Source organism: Gavialis gangeticus, unplaced genomic scaffold (assembly GCF_001723915.1).
Source record: "Gavialis gangeticus isolate Ggan-Ray unplaced genomic scaffold, GavGan_comp1, whole genome shotgun sequence".
Lineage (NCBI taxonomy): Eukaryota > Metazoa > Chordata > Crocodylia > Gavialidae > Gavialis > Gavialis gangeticus.
The window spans coordinates 25,007,640-25,018,796 of record NW_017729011.1 but is presented as its reverse complement, the minus strand read 5'-3'; positions in this window follow the sequence as shown (position 1 = coordinate 25,018,796).

Genomic DNA, 11,157 nt, shown 5'->3' with positions numbered 1-11,157 from the left:
CCCCCTGGCCCCGTGCCAGCCCCGCCGCCCGGGCGGATGCCTGAGCCCCCCCCCGGGCTCGCAGGCAACTGCCTTTTGTTGCGCAGGGCTCGCGGCCCAGAGCGAAGGCGGTCATCGCCGCAATAAATCTCCGGCGGAAGAATGGGCCCGGGAGGCAGCTGCCGCCAGGAGAGGGTCCGTGCGGGCCCGGGGGCCAGCCCCCGAAGGGCGACGCCGCGCCGGGGCAAGACACCACCGCTGCCCCTCGCCTCGGAGCCCGGCGGTCTGGCTTCGAGCTGGGAAGGTATCTGGTATGGGGCCTGCTCTGGGAGTTCAGGGTCTGCGCGGGGCAGACGTGCCCCCCTTGCCGTCGGGGAAGAGCGGCCCGAGGCGCAGGGCGCAGTGACCGCAGCCCCTTCCCCAGCACAGCTGCCTGCCCACGGGTAGGACTGAGACTGCGCTCCCTTTGCGCGCGGGGCAAGGAAAGGGGGGCACAAGCCTGAGCCCAGCCCTCGTTAAGCGTGCACAGCCCCGTCTCCGCAGGCGGCAACACCTTACTCCCGTTTCCTGCCTCCTGAGGGATTCAGACACGGACCGGGGTTTCCTGGACGTACTCGACTCTTCCAGCGTCTGGAGGTCGAAAAACTCCCAAGTTTTGTGCCGGGTGTTTTACTCTGAACATCTGAACAGGACTGGGTCCAGCTAAGATCCAAGTGCTGACGTGGCACGCGGTCGTCACCCCACTGACCTGACTGCGTTGGCCTGAAGCGCGTGTCCCGTGGCCGGACCGCCCCACAGCGGCCGGACTAGTGGCCGACGGGCCGTGTGGTCAGTCGCGGGCGGCTCCCAAGGCCCCAGGAGAGCCTAGGAGCCGACGACGCGCTCCTGAGCGCGCAGGCTCGTTTTCTGCCATCGGGACCGAAGCACTCGAATCCCCCCTTGCTCGCTGGATGGACTAGGAAGCCTGCTGCTCCCTCCTGTACGTGTAGGGCGTCCCTGATTCTGGCCCGCTCTGCTCTCCCCGTGCCATGGCCATGGTAGTGACGAGAAACCTTAGCAAATGATGCCTGCGGTGTCCATCGCGGGGTGAAAGCATGCACAGGGGGAGGAAAGGTCTGAGTCCTGCATTCGCTATCAGAGGAGCCTTCAGCAGCTGACCAAGCTCACGGCCAACTCGCCTACTTAGCCTGGATCAGAAGTTTCCTCGGACGAGACCTGCAGCACTGCCGTCTGTCTGGCTGCTTTATAACACCGTCTGCATCCTTCCCCGGGGACGCCGTGAAGTGCCCCCACCTAACGGGGAAATGCAGTCCTGACTTACGCTCCTGCGTATTGCTCCTCTCGACCTTGCCTTGACTTCTGCCAGCCAAAAAATATTGAGCAAGGGCAGAAGAGGTCTCCCTGGGCACCCAGCAGACTGGATAGCCGGCTAGATCACGGCTCAGAGTCAAGGACGCTGTTATAAGGGCCGTCCATCACTAACAGAGAGGTGAGAATAGGAGTCATCTCTCGAACCAGGGACTGCTCGAGCCGTAATGACCCCTGTCGCTTCACTTCTAGGACGCGGAGATGGGCGCGCGGATCTTTCTCCGTCATCCAGTGGAGGAGAAGATAGGAAGCCAGGAAGAAGAGATGGCAGCACCGGTGTTGTACTCTAAACTTACGCCACGTGAGCCACTGGGCCGTGCCAGGTGCACACGGGCCCCCGGCACGCGGGGAGCCAGCTCTGCACCCTGGGTCCCACCAGTGCACGGTGCCAGCTCCGGGAGCTATTTCCAAGCACGCAGAGAACAGCGCGCTCGCTTTCCCATGCCGAGACCAGCAGCGTCCCTGCCAGCGGCTCAGATGGCACCTGCACAGAGACATTCATCGCTGTGTACACACCAGTCCAGACAAAGCAAATAGTCAAGCCATCAGTCCCTCCTCTCAGGGCAGTTGAATGCATGGGAGTCAGCCTGATCCAAGACAGCCTTCGCTGCAGGCAGCAACAAACAGCTCAAAAGGAGAAGAGCTGAAAGACCCCCAGTGCCCGGTCCTCCAAGCGAGACCCCCCAAGCCCTTCACGCCTGTGCATTTCTACAAGCGGTTGGATGGGGGACAAGCCGTGCCGTGTGATCCCGGGGTTGTTGCTACCCTGGCTTACGCTTGTATCCAAGTATGTTTAATTGAAACCAGTTAAACACTCAATTACTTGGGATCCATTTAAAAGCAGTTAAAATGCTTTTTATGAGGCGCTCTGTCGTAACTGGCAAACACCGACACCACCACAATAGCAGGACAGATCTCCGGCAAGTCTCTCACCCGGCTCTTCTAAAGAGCTTCCCAGCACACAGGCTAGTGACATGCCAATCTGTTTGCTCACACTCAGCAAATATTTGCCAAATAAAGTAGAAAGCTGTTTGTCAATGAGACGTATTGAGAGTGGGGACAACGCAGTGTGTGTCAGAGATCATTAGGTCATTTTACAAGCCAGTTACTCGCAAAGTTATCCTTTAATACAGCATCTTCCCGCACCGCAGCAGGTGTCAGCCTGCTCCAGCCTTGCTTTCGGATGCTTCCTTCTGCATAACCCTGACCTCTCCTCCCACGCTCCAGTTTTCTCCCCCAACTTTTGTTTGCAACACAGATTCCTTCTGCAGCAGAGAGCCTCTGCCACGGCCGAGCTGGGTGGGCATTTCCGGGCACTGTGGTTAAAGATGCAAAGCCTCCTGCCTCGATGGCAGGGCTGTAACACCTCTTTGCTCACCCACTTCACTGTCTCCGCAGTTCCTCTACAATATCCTCCACATCTGGCAAGCTACGGTGCCGTTTTTTGCAGACAGATGCTGGTGTGGTACTGCCAGGAGCTCTTCTTTGTGCTTCCAAACACATCAGTCAGGCCACGTGGAGGTAACCAGGCCCACACGACCCTAGCAAAGCATCATCCGACTGTCATTATCATTAGGTCTTTCATTAAAGCCTGTTCAGGAAGAGTAGCGCGCTGCGCTCTCGCATTGCTGCTGAGACACGGGCAAGTCCTGAGAGGGCAGTGGGGTGGCTACCTGCGGGGTGCAGGACTAAGGATGAAAGCTGTCCCGCTTCCCATCAGATCCAGCGGCTTCTCTTTCCTGGGCCAGAAGAGGAGAGAACGGTAGATCCAGACGCCCCGGGCACCCTACCCGCCCCGAGCCTGCAAACCCCGCTCTCCCATCACAGCTTTCCACTCCCAGAGCCCCCAGTGCCGCCCCCGGCAGCATCGCTGCACTGCAGCAGGGATCTGCTGGCAAGCGAGGAGTCGTCGGTCCCTGGCACAGCAGAGGATGGGCACCGTATCTGGTGTGGTGCCCATCCGAGGATGCAATGCCCATGCTGGCTGGGCTCACAGCCTGCGTGTCTAACTGCACAGAGGCCAGCGGGCTACACACGTGGGGTGGTCGCAGAGCACATCAGACCTGGTTTGTCTCCCAGCTGAAGCCAAAGGTCACAGCAGGCATTTCGGTACAGGGCGGCTTTCCAGCACGGGTGTTCATTGGTATTCAGGCAGCACTCGGCGAATGTCTGCAAGGCTATTTTTTTTTCTTTAAGAGCTGTTTGTCAAGCAGTTCGACTCCCCGCGCCCGGAGAAGTTCCCACCGTCCCAGATGGGAGGAGCAGCGTCAGGCCAGAGCAACCTGCACTATCCATCACCCCGCGAAGGAGCTTTCCTCCAGTTGGGCGCGGGGAGAAGCCTGGCAGGGCCCGGGGCTTGTGACAGCCTGGGCATCTCGCCGAAGAGCCCTAGCAGGACTGAGCAGCTGATGCAGGGCCCAGCCTGCCCCCGGGGGCCCTCCCAGAGCCTCTGAGGCCGAGCGGAGCAGCTTTCTGCACTGGCAGCCCTGCCACTGAACAGGAAGGTCCGGGGGCCAAGCGGACGGGAGACCCCGCGCCAGCTCGGCCAGAGAGCAGTGGAGCAGGCCTTTGCTCTCGGACCGGAGGGGGAGCGTCCAGGATTTGCTTTGGGGCATGCAGGGCAGGGAGGGCAAAGCAAGATCCTTGCCCCATGGCCATGCCAGCCTCCTTCCTCAGGCTTCACAGCAGCAACAGGCTCGGCTTGTAGCCATGGGCTAGTGACCTCTTTGCAGACAAAACTGCAGAGCCCACCCCCGAAGAAAATCAAGCTCAGGACGTTTTTGCCAGGGTGCGCGGTTCTGTCTCGCCCTGCTGCCGTGAGCTTAATTACCCCTCGGCCTGGGAAGCAGACGTCCAGCCCTGGATCCCTCCTTGCAGGGGGAGCACGCTCCCCCCGCTACCAGACCTGGGCCGAGGCCGGCTGGGTCTGTGCCGGCACCCTCCGCTTTCGAGGCGCGTTTGAGGAGTCAGCTCAAACCAGGGGTTTTATTTTTTGTTGTTGTTGCCTAAACAGGCTTTGTGAGGTTTGTTTTAACAAGCTCTTGTGGACATGCCAGACCTAATCTTACTCTTCCAGGCCCTTCTTATTGTCCGGCATGAAAGCCCAACACAGAGTCCCTTCCATTAATTGCCAGTTTTATGTTTTCCAGTGACAGGTGTATTGTGCGGAGGAACAGACTCCATTGTGTCCCTGCGCGGTAGGACATCAGCTGCTGATGTTAGAGCCTTTCAGGGGAGCCTGGGCAGGGCTTGCTATTTAGTGTCGCCATCTATAACAAATCTGAGCAACCGGGAAACTTTTAATGGGAAAAATAGGAGCTGTCTCGTTATTCATCTTATTCAGGGGTTCTGGAGCGACTGTCAGCTCCTAAATCTCCCCTCCTCCAAGCACCCAAAAGGGACATTTGGCTCTGTGCCTCCTTCCAGACCCCCCCCCACACCCAGTCCCTCCTGTGCCTGCACTTTAGCTTCCCCTACAGAGCTGGGGGGGGGTGCAGCCCCTCCTCCCTGCCCCACGGAGACTGCCCTTGGGGAAAGGATTTGGGAATCACTGTTTAAACCTCTGCTCCAGGCACCCGGGTGCCAGCTTAGCTGCAGCACAGCCCCTTCCCCCCCACCCTGCACACAGGTGGCCGCCTTGACCGCCTCTTTCCTTCTTTGCCTGAATCGAAGTCAGGATCTTTTGCTTTCGGAGAAGCTGCCGGTCCAGGTCCCGAAGGGAGGCTGGGCTGCGAGGTCCTTCTCCGGGTGGCGGGGACTTGCTTGGATCAGAAGAGGCTGGGAGAGGAAAGGCCAGCCCTCTGCACCCACCCGTGCCTTCTGCGTGCCCACAGCCTTGCACACCTCACTGTTTCCCTCGGTGCCGGATTCAAGCTGTCAGCACCATTTGTTCGTGTCTGTCTGACACGCGAGGAGCCCAGCTGCTCTCACCCCCAAAGTCTGGACGTCTCCGGCAGCCTGCCACTGTACCAAGACAGCAGTGAGCTTCTGCCATGCCACGGTCTGGCTGGTCCCCGAGGCCGGTGGGAGACTCATTTACATGAAGATACACACTGATGAGTTTTAATGAGCGCGAGCGAAGGAGCCGCAGTGGGTTGCCGTTTGCAAGGCAGCTGTTTGCTTGACAGTAGCTGCGGATGTCAGAAAGGGACGTGCACGACTCCCCCCGCGACCAGGTTTCAAAAGGCAGAGCGTGCTGGTTTAAAGGGAAGCTGTCAGCTCACGTGAAGCTCGCCCCTGAGCCTGAGACACGCAGGGGCTTCTGCCCTGGCCCATCGCCACGAATAGTTATGGGGCAGGCGGAGAAGCAAATGCAGAGGTGCGGGGCGGAGGGGTGATCCCTGCTGCAACCCCTGAGCCAAAGGAGAGAGCCGTGTCAGTCGTGTCACGCGGCTGCTTTCTCCTTCGCTCCGCAGCACAGGAGACAGGACGCACACGTGGGTCACACCTTTAAAGCAGACGGCACCGAGGGGCTTTTGGCCAGGCTGTCAGTCCTGGAGCCCACACTCCCCCTTCATGAGTGGGCCTTACCCATCTACCGTAAGGGCTCTGCGAGCACCCATCGTGCTGGCAGGGGGGTTTCCTGAAGTGGCTGCTTGTTGAATCCAGGTGGGGTTTGCATCCACCTCCACAGAGAGAAGAGAAGGGGGGAATTTAAACCCTCTGCTGTGCCAAACAAGTGATGGTTGCTCCGGATCTGACCCGTCCAAAATCCAGTCTGCCTGGAGTCCAGGAGTGTGGAGATCACACAGCTCCCACAGGCCTGCTAACAAGCGCAAGGCAAGACACGCTGGTGGCGCGTGATCCTTTGCTCACTGCAGTTAAAAAAAGGGCGCTGGGGATTTTCCTTGTTGCTTAACAAAACCTTTCCTTCTGAGTGGGACCCTGCGCACTTTCTAAGCGTGTGATGCAGTCCGCCTCTTCCAGAGAGCTTCTGCTCGTGGGCCTCGGCTGCTGTTATGCTGCAAGAGGCAGAGGAGCAAGAACAGCCTCGCACTCAGCCTGCCTCGGCTTTCCTGCTTCCTCCCATGAAATGGGACCGTTGCAGCAATAGCAGAAGTGCATGGGACAGGGACCCTGGAAAAGGTGGCAGCAGGTCACTGTGGGGACTGGCAGAATTGTCCTCTTGTGAATGCACCGGTCTGATGCTCCCTAGCTCGTTCCAGATCCATGGGCCGAGTCCTAGCGGTATCTGCTGCACGGTGGGTGGTGACATTATGCCATCCTTCAGTATCTGACTTCCAGACATGCATTCAGGGGCAAACCTCGGCATGGACATTCCCACGAGTTTCTTTACGGTAAGACGGTGGTAGAAAAGGAGGAAGTGCAAACACATGCTGAGCGTCTAGCTGAGCCGAGGACTCCTTGTGCAACCCTGCCCTGTTGAAACCATTCCTTCCCCCCGTCTGCAAATAGCCACGAGCAATCAATACCGCTGGAGACAGTGCAGAAGCAGCGGTCAGTAGGGCACTGAATGACTGGTTGATTTTTCAGAGAAAGCTGTGAAAGCTTCCAGGTGAGAGCGGTCATTCAGATGCAGCACAGGCAGCAGCAGGGACATTTCCTCTAGTCCAACCTGTGCAATTACCAGAAGGGCACGGGTAGGGCATGGGCAGCGCTCAAAGCAGCTCCTTTACCAATGCCCCAATTGAGCATCCTCAGCTTGTCAACCAGAGGAGCTACAAAAGCCCAGGCCCGGGAGCATCTGCATTGACCCTGGAGCGCATGGCGTGTCTTCCAAGGCTGCCCGACCCGTTCATAGCGGGCAGCAGCCCACAGGTAGCACCCCACATCTGTAGTCTCTGGGGCAGACACCAAACACTGCAGCTCAGAGCACACATTGGGGACGGTCACGACAGGCCGCCCCAAACATCCCTCGGCCCGTCCCTATGCACAGAGACTGTCGTGGAAGAGCGAGGTGAAACCCAGGCTCACGCGGTCTCTGTACCACACCCAGCAAGGACAGACGGATGCTTTTCTAGGTGCTGGCCCCACAGATGGAGTTTGTGGTGCACGGGCTGAGCCGGGGTCTTCCCTTCTCGCCCCAGCGGTGCCGCAGGGGAAACTCAGCCGCGGGGCGATGCAGCTGGAGGGTGTTTCACGGCAGGGGGCTGGCGCTCCACAGGCTGCACCCTCGCGGCAAGGCAGCCCAGCAAGTCTCCGCTGTGAACAGCCCTCCCTCGGGCGCTTCGGTTTCCCCCTCCTGAACGAGGTAGAGCAGCATCTCCGAGGGGCGCGGATCTTCCCAGAGGGTTTCCTGGCTTGCTATCCCGCGATGGAAAATGCTTCCCTTGGGGGCTGCTAACAGATGCCGAAGAGAGGAGCAGCTCAAGTAGACAAGGAGCCCTCAAAAACCAGTGGCCCATGTTACGAACTCTGGAGAAACCAGGCTGCAAGCAGCAGTCTGAAGCCGCGTGACCTGCGAGAGGGCACCGGTGTGCTCGGCGAGGGAGCTGTGCTGAGGACTGAAGGCAGGGGAGTGTTTCAGCCCCTCAGGACCAGCTCCATGGATCATTTCTTTCTGCTTCACTTTGTGGACGCTGGCCTCTGCTCCTGGAAACCTGCCTCGTCTGACCGTGCCTGTGCAAGATCTCTTTCACACCCACGGCCCTGTGCTCCTCTCTGCTACGGCCAGCTCCTCCTGTCAGGACTTAAAGCAAGGCATCTTTCTCCTTATTCCCCGGTCCAGGGCTCACACGCAAGACATGTAGGAGCCCAAGGACTTTAGGAAGAGCAGCAATCGTGGGGTCATGCCCCGCCGCTAACAGGACTGTGTTGTTCCTGCAATAACCTCTGTCATGACACTTTCCCAAAGCCAGCAACAGTAGGTTGCCTTTCACTGCACGTGCAGCGTACTTTGTGCATCTCACTCATCTGGGACGGCTGAAGTGGGCCCTCGGTCCCAAGCACGCACTGCACTGCTTTACGCTACTACAGGATGCATGCAAGCAAACGTCACACATTTTTTTTTCCTCTCGGTTAAAGATGATTCAACCCAAGTGCTGAGGAGAGGGAGGCCATGCGCAGCACGGAGCCAGCAAATTGACTTCTGTGGTCAGATAAGAGAATTAGGTGGGCTGGAGAAACAACAGGGGAGAGGGGAAACGGAAAGTTGGATCCTGCAGTTTTCTCGTAAAGGCTCTGAATAGGATCGACTTGACAAGGCAATCAGGACTTGTAGTAGAGATGATCTCTTTTTATTAGACCAACAAGATTTTTGCAAAAACAATTCTTTAATAAAGAAAAAGGCTCCGAATAGGATTGACTTGCCGATGCCCGTCCTTAGCAAATGGTGTGCTTCCACAAAGGAGGTCTCCAAGCACCGTGCGATAGCCGGGCAGCGAATTCTGGGCTCTCTTCACCCTATGGTCTACTGGTGCGGCCTTCACAGCAGCTCAGCTGAGAAGACTCGATGAGCAGACAGGACCCCTGCTCGTTAGTTCATTTGGCCCAAGCGCCCACTCTGCAGCCGGGTGGGCATTGCAAAGTCAGCTCTGGCAGGAGTTGCACCGCAGTGGGTGGGAGCATGGGTCTGGCAGCCAGATCACGCACGTCCATTTTGCTCAGTCTGGAGCGGGCCGTAAAATCCAGATTATCAGGGCACATCACTCAGGATCCTACAAAATGCCAGGACGTCCCCTGCATAGCCAGGACAGAAGGCAGCAGCATCTGAACTGTGGATGCTTCCCCAGGTGACTGTTTCTTTGCTACCTCCCCCTCCCCCAGTCACTGAAAATACCAGGTGAAGAGAAGCAACAGCTAAAGAAAATACCTTGATGCTTTTGGGTACGGTACATGGAGCTGGGCTCACGGAAGCAGCCTGCACTTCTGGCCACGGTGGGCAGACAGGTTCAGCCACGGTGGGGGATTTGCTAGGAACCCCTTTGCCTACAGACTCCCCACAGTCAAGGGAAGGGAGTAGGTGGTCTGAAGACCAGTTTGCTGCCTATCACCAATAAAATATCTGCAGTCATTTAACTCAAACTCTTGCCACTTCATCTTCCCCCCCGCTGCTCTGGTCACTTCTGATCTGCTTAGCACAAGGAGGATCCCGGGGCACAGCCCCCCGCACTGGAACGAGCTAGGCTTAGGATTTTGCATTTTAACAGAGCCCCCACCCCAGAAGACCCTACTGGTTCCTCCAAACCACAGCCCCGGTTGCACAGACATTGCTACAGCGAAGGACCTAATAACGGAGGAGGAAGGACATGTGGGCAAGACCCTACTCCTATGGGAAGGGCCATGACATGTTGAGCTTCCATGCTGAGCTGGATGGACACCTACTTCCCATCACAAAGGAGAGGGGAGAAGCTCGATGCTTCTGCTTCAGTTCCAGCAGGACGCAGGAAAGATGTCGGCAGTAGATGGAGCTAGTGATGCACTGACGGAGCTTTGAACTAGGGCAGACTTACCTGCACATCTGCGAAAGAGCCAGCCACATACCTGGGAGGATAGGAAAGAGGCACTGTATTACTAGAAGGTAAAATAATAATTGTAGGACATCTGCTTAGTTGTCGAGGACCAAGAGGGAAATAAAGCTGTTGTCCCCTCTAGCTAAAACCTGCTGTTTCTTTTTCCCTAGACTCCCAACCACCAACTGCTCTACAGTTTGGATGCCAATCCAATTTTGATGCCTGTAATTCACCCCAGAGACTGTTTATTTTAACTTTATCAAGTGTGGAGGAAGGGAAAAAAAAACAAAAAACAACCCTTACCACCACACAACTGTGTCAGAACTAAAAAAAAGGAGCATCTGGCAGCAAGATATACTTTTGTAGGGCTGGGAAATTGTCCGGGTAAGCATACAAAATTAAAGACCAATCTACACCCAAGTTGTCCAAGTGGCTGCTCATGGGAGAGACCTCAAGAGTCAACTACTCCAGCCCCTTGCGTGCATGCAGCAGTGCAGCGCACGGACATGCAGCGGGGTCACCGTCTCTGGTGAGCACAGAGGCATGGTCCACAGAGGCTGCAGGTCTCCGTAGACGGTGCACTGTCTCGAACCAGATAGTGCAGCCATACGTGGGACCTGTAGCACCTACAGACCGTTACCCAATCCATTTTATGCCCATGAGGAGCAGCTTTTAGGATCCTGTCAACTTGCTGATACAGCCAGTGTGTCTACCAACACAGCGCAGTGGTGGGCAGAGGTACCCGGGTTAGGTCAGGTACCAGTAGCAATATCGCCACGTTGGCACGGTGCTCTGCCCAGCTGTAGTCCAGTATCCAAGCTCCCGCTGCACTTTACTGTGACATGTAGGCATACCCGTGGGCCCCTAGGCTCACATGGCCTCGTTTGGAAGTTATTAGTTAATGGCAAGCACGACTAGATCTAGATCCTAGAGCAATGGGTTGATGCATCTCAGACTTCCCCATTTCCTCCCGATACATTTCCTCGTGACGATGGCATGTAGTTGTCAATGAGCTGCTGCTGCCCACAAGTAGCAACACTTTGGACTTCCAGTTTGCCACTGCTAGTGCAAGCTTCACGTGGTTTGGCCAGACATAAAGAAGAGGATGTTTCTTTTGCCTTGAAAATGGTTCTAGCAGGTTTCCTGCCTACAATCAGTCTGCATGCTGCCCATGTGACCGTGCTGCGTGAGGATCAGGCGTGCCTGAAATCAAATGGCAGAACAGGGAAGAGCCCTGAAGAGCCTACCTGCAGTGTGTGAGACAGGTCCCCAAGTAAGCTACGGGGCAGAGGACAGGACCTCCTGAGTGCTAATCACAAGGACACCACCAGCTTGCCGAAGGGTCTCTTGCAAATCATACAACCTGTTTCATTTCTGCACTGTCTGTAATGAGGAATCA